Raw genomic sequence first — 15,455 nt, 5'->3', positions numbered from 1 at the left:
CAGGACTATATGACTTTTGTTTCCATGTGTATTAATGACGCCTCAAAAATGGTATTCCACATATAGAACTAAAATCAGTAATTGATTATTTTGAAAGTGGTAGTTTTCTGAAAATTCTGGTACCGTGTTGGATGTAGTTGTGGTGGAGGGAGATCAGAGAGCAGTAAGATGTTGAAAAATGTTTGATATGTGAAACTTATTGTAGTGCTTAAGGAATCATATAGTTTCATAATGGTATGTGTATTGTAAGTACACAGAAAGAGAACAAACCTCAAATAGAGGACAGCTGTAACTACCATGAAATACAGCAAAGGTTAATGTCCATGCAAACCTCAAACTGAAATAAACCATTGAAACTACAAATGCTTATTATTCCCTATGCCACTTCTGACTAGCCACTAATGGTGAAATTGAGCAACTTCCGCCAAACTGTTTAGAATATTCACAGAATTTTACTATTGGAGGCAAACATAAAAGACCGCCTCCCCTCCTGAATAATAACACAGCCTCTGAAATACTCTGCAAATTTGAATGAGTTGCTACAAGATTATAAAAGCCCTAAGGCAGAGACCAAGTTTTAAGTGAGCACTTTATTACTCTTGTGTGAATCCAGCTTGATTCACTCAAACCCTGTATTTAACTCCTAACTGCCTCATCTGGAAAAGGATATCCGGTTCTGTGTATCCTGTGATAGCTCATCCATCATTGGCAGAAAGAGATTTAACAAGAGAGGAAAAACTCCTCATATTTGACTAGCATGTACATATGCAAGGAAGGGGAGGAGGAAGTTTTAAAAAGGTTCTCTTTCCGTTAGCCAAATAAATGCACTGCTGCTTATTATAAAAACAATGGTTACGCTCCTGATGTTTTGGTAATTTCTGCGTTGCATATATTGCATGGTAACCAATAGTACCTACCATTTTCCATAGTGTTTAGTCTGTTCAAAACCTCAATTCTCCTCCTCGGGGGAGCACAATTATATGAGTTGCCCTGAAGATCTTAAGTAACTTTAAAGTTGCTAGTTTAGGGCCTTTGTTCAGGAAGAGTGATCGGTGTGTGAATGACAGGCAGCGATGCAGATGGTCAATGAAATATTCTTTGTTGTAATCTTTTGTTGACCCATTACTAATCCTAAACCATAAAAGATAGAGAATGCAACAGCTGATATCTAGAAAATACAAACTGCTGCAAATATGAGCTGAATTGCAAAGACAAGACAAAGGCATAGTTACCTAAACTGTGGAAAACGGGAAAAGACATTTTTGCCTAACTGAAACTATCCCATTTCAGCTGGTCGGTTTCTATCAGCTAAAATGTCACACATCCATTCCAAAGTTAGCAAGGTCAAACATCTTCCTTCTGCCTTTCCCAAAAGTACTGTGACTGATGTACATTATTGCTCCAAGCTCTTAAGTCATGTCTCATGATTGAATTGAATGATAAGGAATATTCCCACTGATTAATAAATGGTCTGATTGTCCAACCTGTACTCACCTTGGTAGTCCCTCAGAGGAACTGGCTTCAGGAGAATGACTCAAATGCGAAATGAGTGTTCCAAGGTTGAACCTTGTTTTACCAAATGAAACCTCTATTGCAGCCTATGGGAATTTAAAACATGAATAAAGCTGAATCTCCTTAAGGTTTTGTAGTGATGTTATATTCTGGGCAGGGAAAAAGGGTTCTTTGGGTTTCACTAAATAATCCAGTTTTACACACTGGCTGCAAATTGGGGTGTGGTATGAAGATGACTTGCTTCTACAAGCTACAAAGAACTAGTCTGTACTGAGTTAATTTCCTTAACTAATTTGAAATTGTAGCAGAGAATTAGCAATAATTATGATATAGTTCAACTCAAACATTTTGGGGCAATATGCCAAGTTCTGTAGGGCATCTGATTTCCTTTAGCTGGTCTTTATGTTGTTTACGTATGTTGTTGTTTGATTTGCAAAGCCACAGATAAATATGGCTAGCGACGCTGGGTTTTGTTTGTCTTTTTAAGGTCTCAGCTGCATTGTAGAGGTGACTTGCTGCTTATGTGTCTGAAGAACAATTTGCTTTTTGGGGTCTGCCCCTTAAAGAAAATGTATGACAGTTTAGGGTGAGGGTAAATAAGGCAGAAATATATCAACACAGAGATAAGGAAAAGCAGATGTAGAGAAAAGCAGTGCTCAAGGCTGAATTTACAAGCTGTTCATTACTGGTGTACAGACAACTGTCATTGCTGTGAAAGTACCCTAGTGGGTTGAGCAGCGTGGGCAGAGTGCTTTGAGTTGCTCTGGGAGCATGCGGTGGAATAAATCATGCTACCTGCACCTCTCCTTGGTGCCCATGACTCTGGGACCCCCTGCGGTCAGAGGATCGCTAGGATTGCAGGTATCTCCACAAGCAGAGTATGTTTGCTAATCACTGAGAAGCAGCATGCTCTGGGAAGGAATTACCTGCCTGCTGTTTCTGTGTAGCACATGCTCAGAAGTGTTTCATGTGAACACAGCAGGATAATACTTGATTTGTCTCCTCTGGCTACATGGTCAAATTTTTTGGCTTGCTATGCTGTCCTGTGCAGTCACTAAAGTAACGAAACTCAATGTACATGAAAGTTATAGAAAGATAAAGCTGGAAGTGTTGTTGAGTCCAGCTGTTTACCCTCACAAACACAGTTTATGTTACACAAAATGATACAGCTCTGCATTGGAAAGTGGTAAACTTCTCCAGACAGTTTTTGGAAAGGTGTCTTGAGAAAGACAAATTCTTCTTCTCATTAGAAATTTATTTCTAATTTCTAGTCTGGGCATATGTATGGCTATTCTTTATCCATTTGTTCTTGAAGCATTGTGTTCTTTACCCTAAACAACTGTTTTCATTCCTGGATTGTCCCTTTCCTCACAATGAATTTATAGGTAATAATCCTACGCCTTCCAAGCCTCTTGTATGAAATTCTGTTGCTTCCTGGAGGATCATCAAATCTTTCTCTAAAATAATCCCATTCTGAAGCAATCTCTTGAATGTGACTAGCCATTATTGTGTGTATTTAGCTACCTACATGAGTCTCATGAATGTCTTTATAAGACATTATTTTTAGACTGACAATATTTTCTATCTCTATTCTGAAACATTAAGATCATTGCATTTCCTAGGCCTGTGATACTGATGCTCAAAGAGTACCCTGTCATAAACACTTCCTAATCCTGCCAGCTAATGAGACAGCAGCAGATATTTTTAGACCCAGGCATTTATCTGTAACTCCACCTTGAGTTCTGAACTCCTGGGATCAATCTATCCACTTCTGTTCTGTGACAACCAGTTATTTCTCTATGTAGTCTCCACTTCCTATATGCTACCAATGTCTCCTAATTTTGCATCAGCAGCATATTTTGTTGGCACTTTCCCGGTCTTTGGGATGGGGACCTTAGAAAATTTGAAAGATCAAGGAACTCCACCAGGTGATAACCTTCATTACTTTCCTTCTTGTGTCCACCTATTTTCCTCTCTTCTTAGCCTTATTCTAAAGCTGGCCTATTACCAAGGTGTTTAGCAATTCAGATAACTTCTGCCCTTCTCCAAGTATGAGTATTGCATTTGCTAGATGGAGATGGACATGAAAAAACTTTTCTTCACTATCCTTAAGTTTGAAACTCAAACTGGATGGAAGAAAAGACATGTCTGTTTGAGAGGGCTTTAGGGGCTCTTTCTGTAGCAGAAGAGTAACGCGAAGAAGCAAAGGACAGCAGTAAATGGATATTCCCTGCTACCACCATGTTTGAGCCTTTTTTGACTTCACCTGTTCCTGTTCTTTATCTATGCACATTTAAATAACTACATGAAGTGCGCTTTTCCTTCTCACATACATAAAAAGTATATGTGTGCTTCTTCGTCTGTATTTTGACGCTTTATTTTTTTGTTGTATTGTTGAACTCAAATTAGGGTATATGTAAATCTCATCTTAAGTTCCTGCTGTGGTATGTCAGTTGTGCATATGATCCTGTTGATAGATCCACAAAGTCAGGTGGGTAGAGTGATGTTCTTCTGTAAGTACGTCATCAATGCTTTTAATTTTGATGGTGAAGCCTCGTTTTTTGCGTTGCAACTTTTTTTTTTTTTAAAAAAAAACTCCTCCTCTTTTACAAAGATTCACAGCTTTAGCTTTTGACCGTTTGCTGCGTTAAAGAAGGTGGCTGAGCTATGGAATACTGCTGTAGCATATGTGGTATCTTAACCACAGTCTTCAACTTCTGTTTTTATTTTCCTTTGGAGATGCAAAACCTTCTTTCAGTGAATGGAGATTTCCACCCTGGCCTGTCTCTCTGCTTTTACAAGTGGTGCAGTGTGTTTTATTTTTGCCTTAAGGGGGAGGGGGCATGGGTTGAAAGATAAGAAAGCTGTGTCGTAGCATAGTGGTTCCAAAAATGATAAAATGTAAAAAATAACAGACTTCTTCCAGGGCCATGCAATCAAAATAGATTTTGCACTGGAGATATAAAAAGAGACTATGCAAAACATTTCTGAAATAATTTATGCTGAGTTCAAGTTTAAAGCCAGAGATATAGTAGTATATTATGTGTTCTTTTGGCATTCTGTTTTTAAATCAACAAACCGATCTCAACTTTGACACTCCACTCAGTGGACTGATTATTCCCTTAATGTTGTACAGTCATAGCTATGGGTCTCATTTTCAAAATTGGAAGGTTTATTCTTTTTTAGTGTCATCTAACCAGTTTCTATGACAGTGATGTGCTATGGCTTACTAGTATTCATGGACCGAGCTATCAACTTCTTTAGTTACATATATTCCACTCTCAGCTGCCTTGGTGCCACACTCACAAAGAGAAGCATTCATATGTCTCTCTGCTTGGCAATTAGTGTTTTTCTGATTATGCTTGCTTATGCCAAGCACCTGTGTAACCTACCTGTTGGTAACCCAGCTGAGCTGGTAACATTTGCCAGTCCTGGGCAAGGGCTGAGTCCTGCTATGAACAAGGTAGCTTGCCTGTTGCAATCCTAGTTTAGAGGCTAAAAGGTTTTACAGTGTGTGTGGCCTGGCTATGCCAGTTGGCCTTAGGGCCAGAATATAGGCCCTGGCTCTGCTTAGCTCGCTAACACACATATAGCCAAAAGGTAAAGGCCTATCAAGACATCTCCTAAGGCTGAATATTTTATGTTGTGAAGGTATTTATATTCCTTCCTCTCTACCATATTATTTTCCTCATTGCTTCCAGATATTTTACCATCTTATTTCAAGGAGTGGAGTTTTCTTTTTGTTTGTTTTTTGTTTTTGTTTTTTTTCCCCAGCTAATTATTTATTTTTAAGTCTCCTTAATCAGGAAAACACACAGGAGAGCACTGTGACTAGAATGCCCTTAAACATGAGCTAAGTAACTTGAACATGTATGAATCCATCTGCCAAAAGTTTCAGATAACAAGTCTAAATTCCCATAATAAAAAAACTTATTAATCTGAAAAGTTAATGAAATCTCTGAATAGCATGCAAAAAATAATTTTGAAATATAATCTTTCAGTTTAAACAAAAATTGTCATTTGAATTTAGACTCTGGTGCAAAGCCTGCTGAAACAATTGGGAGTTTTGCTAGTGCTCTCAGCTGGGGCTATACTTGGCCTCCAAGTGCAAGCACTGTTAGGGCAAAAGCATTATAGTCAAGTGGAAGTTACATTTTCCACTCAGAACAATCCCTCTGTTCTGAGAGGTCAGGCCCTGAAAGTGTGCCAGAACTGGGACTTCACCAAAGAGTTATAAAAGTTGCATGCGAAATTGCATACACTGTGATAATAACATAAAATGAAAAACACGAGGGAAACATACAAAGCCAACAGCAAAATATATTTTTTCATAAATTATATAATACGCAAAACACGACAGAGATCAAACTTAGAATAAGACCTCTCCATTCATACTCCAGAAATGCTCTCAATATCTGCGTATGTACCTACATGTTTATATCGTAAATTCTCTGCATTTTGAAACTAATTGACTGCCATAGTGCTAAAGCTCCCCTGGAACATGTGTCAAAGAGAGGAAAGCCACAGCCGTTTGCTAAGGGTGGCACTCTCCATTAGACTGTCTGCAGTCTCACTGCCTCATACTTGGCCTGTATTTCAAGGCTTGCACTGCCAAAGACACAATTTTAATTTTTAGATGTAAGTGCCTGCATAATGGAAAGAATATCTTGCATCTTGAAAAAATTGTGGCTTTATAGCATGCCTCGGAGGATTTGTGTTTGTGGTGGGTTGACCCTGGCTGGGCGCCAGGTGCCCATCAAAACCGCTCCATCACTCCCCCTCCTCAGCTGGATGGGGGAGAGAAAATACAACAAAAGGCTCGTGGGTCAAGATAAGGACAGTTTAATAACGTGAAAGCAAATGTTGCGCAAGAAAGCAAAGGAAACCAAATGATGTTATTCTCTACTTCCCATCAGCAGGCGATGTCTGGCCACTTCCCGGGAAGCAGGGCTTCAGTACGTGTAGTGGTTGCTCCGGAAGACAAAAAAATGCCCCCCCCTTCCGTCTCCCTTTACTTAGCTTTTATATCTGAGCTGACGTCATATGGTAGAGAATATCTGTTTGGTTAGTTTAGGTCAGCTGTCCTGGTTATGTCCCCTCCCAAGATCTTACCCAGCCCCAGCCTGCCGTTGAGGGGAGGGCAAAAATGTTGGAGAGCCAGCCTTGATGCTGTGCCAGCACTGCTCAGCAGTAGCCAAAACACTGGTGTGCTATCAACACCTTTCTAGCTACTGATGCAGAGCACAGCGCTATGAGGGCTGCTATGGGGAGAATTAACCCCATCTCAGCCAGACCCAATACAGTGTCACATGCCATGAGTGCCTCATAAGGTGTTTAAAGGGACAAGACTACATGAAAACTTTTGAAAGACTGACCCAGGTATGGGGCTGAAACATGGCGTAGTCTAGTTCCAAACCTTGCTTTGAGTAGAGTGAACCTTCTTACCAGGTCCCACATATCAGGAATCTTGAGTGAACCGTGTTAGCAGGTTCCAGGTTTTCTTCTCTAAGCTTGCTGTAAAAGGGAGCTTAGAGACAAGGCATGTTACATGCAGTGTGAACAAACATGGGCTCAAGAGCCAATGAGGGAGTTAAATTATTTGACAGTATAGGTATATAGGCTGAAGACATCAAAAGGAACCTGAATCAACGCTTCAATATTAACCTAACATGAAGCTGCTTGGGAATTTTTTAAAATTCCGATTTGATCTCCTTTAAAGAAGTCATAATGAAAAGTGTATGTGTGCGTTCATGTTTGGGTACAGGAAGGAAGGGTAGAGACTGAAATCTGATCTTTGAACAACTTTTGTGCCAGAGTACCAAGCATAGGCTTGGGCTGATTGAACTCTAAATAGGGTGAGCCAAGTAAATGATTATTAGGGTGTTAATACTCAGTTGGGGCTGTCTGTGCTTATTTTAGATTAAGACGTGTTAGTGACATGAGAATGGGCAAATTAAAATTACTGGGTTGAGTTCCTTCTGCATTTATTGAGTTACCTAGTTTAATTATGCTGCAGTAGGGGATAATTTAACTTGTCTAAAAAAGAAAAAGTCAACTTACTGCCAAATTTACATATTTATAATACTCTAGGTTAGACTGAACTAGAGCTGTACTTTGAAAAAGAAAAAGTAAATTGATATTTTGCACTGGAAGCATATAATTTTTAGGACATGAGGGTAAGTAAAAGGGTAGTTAGGTAACTTCAGTTAGAATGAATGAAGTGATTATGTTTTTAATGATTTATAAGCTACTTATTGATATTTAAATAGTACACTGAATTTGTTGTGTAGCATCCCTTTGAAAGTATAACTTAAATATTATATATTACATTATTACAGTATTTATATGTCCTTTCGGAGGAAGACTGCCTGCTTCTAGCTTTTGTTCTGTATCTTCCCTTTAAATTTATGTGGTCGTCCTGGGTATGATAGCAGGAGGTTGCTTCATGCAAACAGTGGGGGAACAAGGTTTAATGAATAGCAGGAAAGTGTTTGTTCTGCTTTAAAAAACAAAAACAAAAGGGTCCCCAAAGCCATAGCACACTCCATGCATTTTCATGTAAAGACCTAATATTTGTTAGGAATGGCAGAATGATTTTTTTTTAATTTTTTTTTTTTTAAAGAACTGTTGTAACTGTCCACAGTGCAGTTACACAGCTAATGACAGGGAAGGTGCTAATACCAGCTCTCCAAGATAAACTCCCAATTAATTTCAGAAGCATTACTAGCCTCAGTCTGATACCATGGGATTCACAATATTTTATTTTCCCAAATTTTACTATGAACAGTAGTAGGACAATGGCCAGCATTGCTGCTAAAGACTAGGCAATATACATAGAGGTAATACATTGCAACACTTGCAAAATGTGACTTTCAAGATAATTTCAAGTATCTCACTTATATCTGTTATGTAATAAATACCAAGTACAGATCTTGAATCCGTAAACAGCCTGTAAACATTACTAAGGAAAAGAAGAAGCATATTTGACAGGGCACCTGTAGTTCATCACTGCAGTGTATCGTTCAAATCATGCTGTGAGGTTAACATGGATTATGAATATTAGGATAGCTGGTTAAAAGTGTGGATGCACATGTGTAATTTCAACCAAAAATAGCTTTACAGTATTTATAATGAAAAATGTATACCTACTGCTTAAACCCAGCTAAATTGTGGGGGTTTTTGTCTTTTTATCCTTAAAAAGAGGTAGTAACATCCATATCTTCTAGGCCTGTGTCATGGTTTAACCCCAGCCAGCAACTAAGCACCATGCAGCCGCTCGCTTCCTCCTACCCCCCCTCCCAGTGGAATGGGGAGGAGAATCGAAAAAAAGAAGTAAAACTTTTGGGTTGAGATAAGAATGGTTTAATAACGAAACTAAAATAAAATACAACAATAATAATAACAACAGTAATAATGATAAAATATAATACTAGTAATTGTAATGAAAATGAATATAACAAAAACAAACAAAAAAGAGAAATAAAACCCAAGAAGAGACAAGTGAGGCACAATGCAGTTGCTCACCATGTGCTGACTGATGCCGGAGCAGCAATCTGTGCCTCCTGGCCAACTTCCCCCAGTTTATATACTGAGCATGATGTTCTGTAGTATGGAATATCCCTTTGGCTAGTTCGGGTCAGCTGTCCTGGCTGTGCTCCCTGCCAGCTTCTTGTGCACCCGCTTGCTGGCAGAGCACGGGAAGCTGAAAAATCCTTAACTTAGGATAATCCTTAACTTTAGCAACAACTAAAACATCAGTGTGTTATCAACATTATTCTCACACTAAATCCAAAATACAGCACTGTACCAGCTACTATGAAGAAAACTAACCCTGTCCCAGCCTTTTTGTTTGTTAACTTACGGTTTCATCCTAATTAAACTTGTTAAAATAGCTTCAAATCAAAGTACATTCATGGGCTCAGGAATTCAGTACCAACCTTGCTTGAAAAGTTTGCTTTTTCTTGAAAGTAGAGGTAAGGTGAATGGAAATTTTAGATGTAGCCTTTGTCTGTGTGTGCTGAGCTGATACTGCTTGTAATGTGTCTTTTTTTTTTTTTTAAAAATGTGCCAATTTTTGCTTTCACAATGAAATACGATAATGCAGTCAATTCTGTCTTCACCATGCAACCTTTCTCTGTGGTCTTGAATGGTGAGGATAGAATTCAGTCCAAGGTACACATCACGATAACTTTCTGTCCTAAGTTCCCGGTCTCTGTCTTGTGCTGTAACTCACCTCAGTGGTGGTACTTGAAATGATGAAACCAGAATAATTTGGCCCTGTCTCTTCTCTGTAAGAAATACTGGCAGTGGAGGTTAGTGGTGTGTTACAATCTGCTTTGTGATATGTTGGGGTTGGGGGAGGAGGGAGCCCCACCTATCACATCTCCCTTGGGAATCTCCCCAAGGTAAACAGGAGGAGAACAGCATGTATGAGGAAGGACAACCCCAGTGTTGATGAGTAACAAAAACAGCCAATAAATTCACATCAAGGATGCCATGACACAAATATATACTTAAATCTGCTATCTGAATGTACTGCAGTACATTAAAAAAAAACCCCAAAACACCGTCGAATAAATGAGAATTTCTAATTCAAATGCCAAGCAAAGGGTCAAATGGTTACAGAGAGACAGGGAGGGAGGGAGGGAAGATTTACTATTAAAAATGAAGCAATGGTGGAAAAAAAAATAGGAAAAAGAAACCTTTACATGCAAAATAGTCAGAAAACTTTGCTCAGCATACATCATGAAACATATCCTTTAGAATAATTTCCTTCTTCCTTTATATGTCTTTTGTTAATTATAATTTGTGACAACTACTACAAGGAGAATACTAGTTTAATTAAAGTTCATTGTAGATATATGAACGGAATTCAACTGGCCTTGGATTTAACAGGGAAGTAGTATTGGATACTATTTTTACTAATGCAAATGTGGGCTGAAGAAGTGACTGTAACTTCATGAATAATAAGTCCATCTGTAATTTTTAGTTCATTTGATATAAAAGGTCCCTCAGTTACAACACAGTTATCGTTCTGAGTTAATAAGCTGGAGAATTTGCTTTTTCTGTGCCTCTACCTCCCCCCCGCCAAATATTAAAAGGAGCAGTTGTTAAGTCAGAGTAGAAATCACAGCCTGTGATTTACCTTTTCAAATGCACAATATGAAAGAAAAAAAAAATACCTGAAACTAATAATTCATAAACATCTTACTGGTTGAAAATTCTTTTTTTTTTTTCAGTGATTACTTAAAAAAAAAATTACCAAAAGAGAAATCAGTATCAAGAGGCAGTCTGGTGGTCAATCATTGTGAAGAAAAGGTATGCTTTCCTAACATTTTGATGCTTTTTTCTTGTGAAAATATTAACTTTAAAAATGCTGGCAGTTTGAATTAATTGACAGTTGACAACTGTATTGTTTCAGCAGGCATATCACGGTTACCCACAGAAACATCCAAGAAGTCTGAAACATTCTTGAAAACTTACAATGAATCAGAGACTTGCTATTCTGTGTGGATCTGTTATTTGGAGGTACTGGATCAACCCATCTCAAGCATATGGCTGATGGCCTTGTATGCCCTGTGTGAATCAGGACAAGCAATACTATTCCAAATATGTAATACTGAACAATGTAAACTGGTTTAGGCCCCCATATAAGTAGTGGACATGATGTGATGTTCTATCCCACAATATTGGGGCTGTTGATAAAGTCACAGTGGGGAAATACCGAATATTTTCTTTAAATGTATTTGGAGCATGAGAAGATGGATAATTAGAACAACTAGTCATGTATCTCACAGGTTTTAATAAGATTGAGCAATCCTGTTACAGATTCAGCTCATATTAATATTACAGCCACAGCTCCTAACATTCCAAAAGTGTCTTATTTTAAAGAAACCTCTGGTAAGATCATGAGAGTTAGCAGATATTGCTAGAAGCATCATATTTGGAGGAAGAGTTTTAGAGGAAGCACTGTATTTATTAGATTGTCAAATCTGAGTTATCTATTATTAAACCAATCCAGTACATTTTTTTATGGAGTTCCACAGTAAACCAGAACAAGGAAGAAATCATGGTTAAAAAATAATCCTAAAAAAAAAAGTAAAAAAGACAAACTTGTGGAACTGCAGCCAAATACAGAGTAAAAGCAGATACCTCCAAAGACACTGAGGTTTTTTCCTATCTTTTTCTGTGAAACTTTCCTTTTCTCTTAAATGTATATATGTTTGCTAAGGAAAATTTAACTTAGATCTCAAAAGTGATTTAACTTGTAAATGCCTGAAGTTTGAAATCCCCAGTATTAGATGGGAATTCAGTTTTTATTGTATAGATGCTCAGCACCTTGTAAAAATCAAGGGGTTTTTTCTGAGGTAGATCAGACAGGGCAAATAAAAGCTGATGCATTTGCAATTACTGATTGCCTTCTGAAAATTTAAGCCTAGAAATCTACAGAGATGGAATTTATTGGCCTGGGGTGGCGAAGTGATGTATCTGAACTGAAACTGATTGGTGCTACAGGAGGGAATGTAGATGAATAGGTAAGGTGTTTACTGAAGTTTCTGGACTTTAATGAGCTGAATAATTTAGATGTTGGAATAGTGATCTTGCTTTTATTCCTAGATATTAATAATTTTGTCACATATGTTGCTCCCTCTCTCCTCCCCGTAAAAGCACAACAGCACAAAGGCTTATCTACCTCTAAAAATAATTTTAAAGGAACCAAAGTGATTTAGGTACTGACTTTCATTGAAGGCCTTTAGAAATACTTATCATCATCACGTGATTAGATCAGTCAAATAGCTCTTGAAATTATGAAGAACACTACTGACCTTTTAAGTCTATACTGTGAAATACAGAAATCTGAAATTTTTGCCTTTTTGAAATTAAAGATCGATCCATTGTCCATTGTTTGTGTTTAAGCAAGGACCAGACAGGTATGAATAGTCCTAAAAGAAAAATGCAAATAAATTATACTGATTTGTTACGAGTCAGCTAAGAAATATATAGAATAATGAAAACAAAACAAATTATTCTTCTGATCTTTGCTGTTTTCTCTTCTCTTCATACTCCCTTATTCTGAGTTAGTTAAACATGCTTGAATGATGTATTATTCAAAAATACTTTCATTCTAAATTACCTTTACTGTACTTCACACCTCCCTCGTGTAATTAAAATAGGTTGTCAGAGTATGCAGATGGCTTGCAGCTTATGTGAGATCATGTCTTCAGGAGATAATATTTGAAGTGGGTTACCAGCTGCCTCTGAAGCATTTCAATTGGTTTAATTCAGGATAGAAACAACCACATGCTTTTGACACAATTTCATTTGATTGATGTTCCTGTTTGCCATCAGAACTGTCTGTAGCTATCTCACAGTGTCCTAACCAGGATCTAATCATACAGTTTTATTTTGTAATTTCACAATTGTATACTACATTCTGTTTTCTTATCAAACACTTGCATAGTGCTCAAATAAAAAAGAAAACAAACCAACCCACAACCAAAACCTGACTTAAAAGTTTAGAGAGGTGATTAGCAAGATAACTATTAAAAAAAAGCTTAAAATCTGTTAGTGAGTTTAAAACAAAGTGACATGTAAAAAAAGGCAAGGTGATTCTTGGTCAAGTAGATAGTTAAAGCCTAATGAACAGTGGTATGTGCTGGTGCTGGGAAACTCGGATTTGGAATTCAACATATGTTTGTAAAGATCTGAGCTGCAGCAAGCTTTATAAATGCTAAATGTATGTTGGAAATGTGGAATGATCAGTTATTGGCTTATGCTGAATGATACATATTTTATGATAGTTTATCCTATATGCAGCTTTAAGGATTTTCGGTTTGCTGTTTGTTACTTGTTGCTGTGTTTAGCCCTTCCTAGTATAAATGTAAATAGCCTGTTTCTGATTTTTAAAAGATTCATAGCTTAGCAATGCAGAAACAAACACACTTGGAACACACAAAACAAAAAACCAACTGAAACATTTCAGATGGCTGTGAATACTTCCCTTTTAGTTTACAGACCATTCCATGTGTCAGAATTTGAAGTATTTTCTCTGGATTTTGTTTTTTCTAAGTGTATGTGCTTCTGACCCATAATTTTTAATCTGTTTTTTTAAAACCAGAAAGAACTTTTCTTTTAAAAACAAAATGTTTATGTAGTAGTTAAACAAAACAAATCTCTGTGTGTTTTTTTTTCTCCTTTTGTGCTTCTTTATTTATATTTTTTAGTAAAAATCCTAAACTTAACCATAATATTATTGACTTACTTTTTGATTATTCATTCATTTCAAAGCTTTGGACAATAATGAAAAAGTTCTAGAACATTAATTAATAATATATGTAGCTTATGGCTTTAACCTGAAGGAGCTGAACACTGTAAGTAGTGCCCATTGCATTTGAGGGATGACATTCAGAAACTGGCAAAATATTGGGAATGCTGATTCAAACTCCGGCACTGTCTTTGTTTAAATAACTTGGAATTTCATGTTATTTATATAGTCAAGTAAATATCCTTTAATTTCTGATCTGTCATTTGACTTTGTACCTGTTTATATTTTCAGACCAGGTTTTTTGGGAGGAGGTTAGGTAGTTTAGGGAGGGTCCAGAAAATGTCAGTTACATATGGTATAAGTCATGGTTCAGGTTACCACTTCTGAAGTATGGAATACATTTCAGACTAATAGTTCCTTCTATAGTTGATGTTGCCTCTGAAATAGAAATCAAAGATCAAGTTGGTGAGCATCTCAGGTTAGACTGTCTTTGAAAAGGTTGACCTGTCCCAGGCTCTGCAGGACTGTTCATATACTTCAGTATATCCAGGACTGCATGACTCTTGCCCAGCATGCTCTGTATGAACATGTAGCAGTGGTGGTACACTCAGATTTTTATGGTTGTTTTTTTTTTTTACTTCTGCCATGGTTGTAGCTACTCTGAGTATTCTGTCATTCACATGCCTTTGGTTAAGTATGGCCTTCCTTCATGGAAATAGCTTTATGACCCCCGTTGTGCAACAATGCATGAAACTGCAAACACCTGGAAAGATTTTCCATGGTGCAAGCATTAGTGCATCAGTGGCCAAACATCTGGAACTCATTGGGAGATTCCCAATGGTCCCTTCAAGTGCTGATTGAGATTTCTTTCCTTTATAAGATGCACATCTCTCTTGACGTTGATTCTGAAAACTGAGACGAAGCAGGGGGAGGGAAAGTCTCTGATTGGCAAATGAAATTATCTAACACCGGGAACATTTTCTGTTAAAAATGTAAAATATCAAATATCAACATGCATGTACATAATTTTTTGAAATAAAATATTCAGTTAAAATAAAACTTTATTTGTTGTAATTGCCAAATAACAGAATTTTGGATATCAGGATTTTTGTAAATATTTTGGTCTTGAAATATGGAATTTGACCTAAAATGAAATGCTTTTCAAGGAAGTGGTAAAACTCAATGTAGTAAGAAGTGAAACTCCCTGACAGGCTGGTTTGCGTAATGTAAGTTCTTGCCCTACATTGTATGGCTTTTCTTTTTCTTTTTTGTGTGTGTAATGATACGGATAACCTAGAGGTGTGTGCTGGTTTTGGCTGGGATAGAGTTAATTTTCTTCATAGTAGCTGGTATGGGCCAATGTTTTGGATTTGTGCTGGAAACAGTGTTGATAAATCCACAGGGATATTTTCCTTACTGCTGAGCAGGGCTTCCCCAGAGCCAAGGCCTTTTCTGTTTCTCAGCCCACCCCACCAGCGAGGAGGCTGGGGGAGCACAAGGAGTTGGGAGGGGACACAGCCAGGACAGCTGACCCCAACTGACCACAGGGATATTCCAGGCCATATGATGTCATGCTCAGCATGTAAAGCTGGGGGAGGAAGAAAGAAGGGGACACACGTTCGGAGTGATGGTGTTTGTCTTCCCAAGTCACCGCTAGGCGTGATGGAGCCCGGCTTTC

The sequence above is a fragment of the Accipiter gentilis genome, chromosome 30 (assembly GCF_929443795.1).
Source record: "Accipiter gentilis chromosome 30, bAccGen1.1, whole genome shotgun sequence".
Classification (NCBI taxonomy): domain Eukaryota; kingdom Metazoa; phylum Chordata; class Aves; order Accipitriformes; family Accipitridae; genus Astur; species Astur gentilis.
This window is presented reverse-complemented; position numbering follows the sequence as displayed.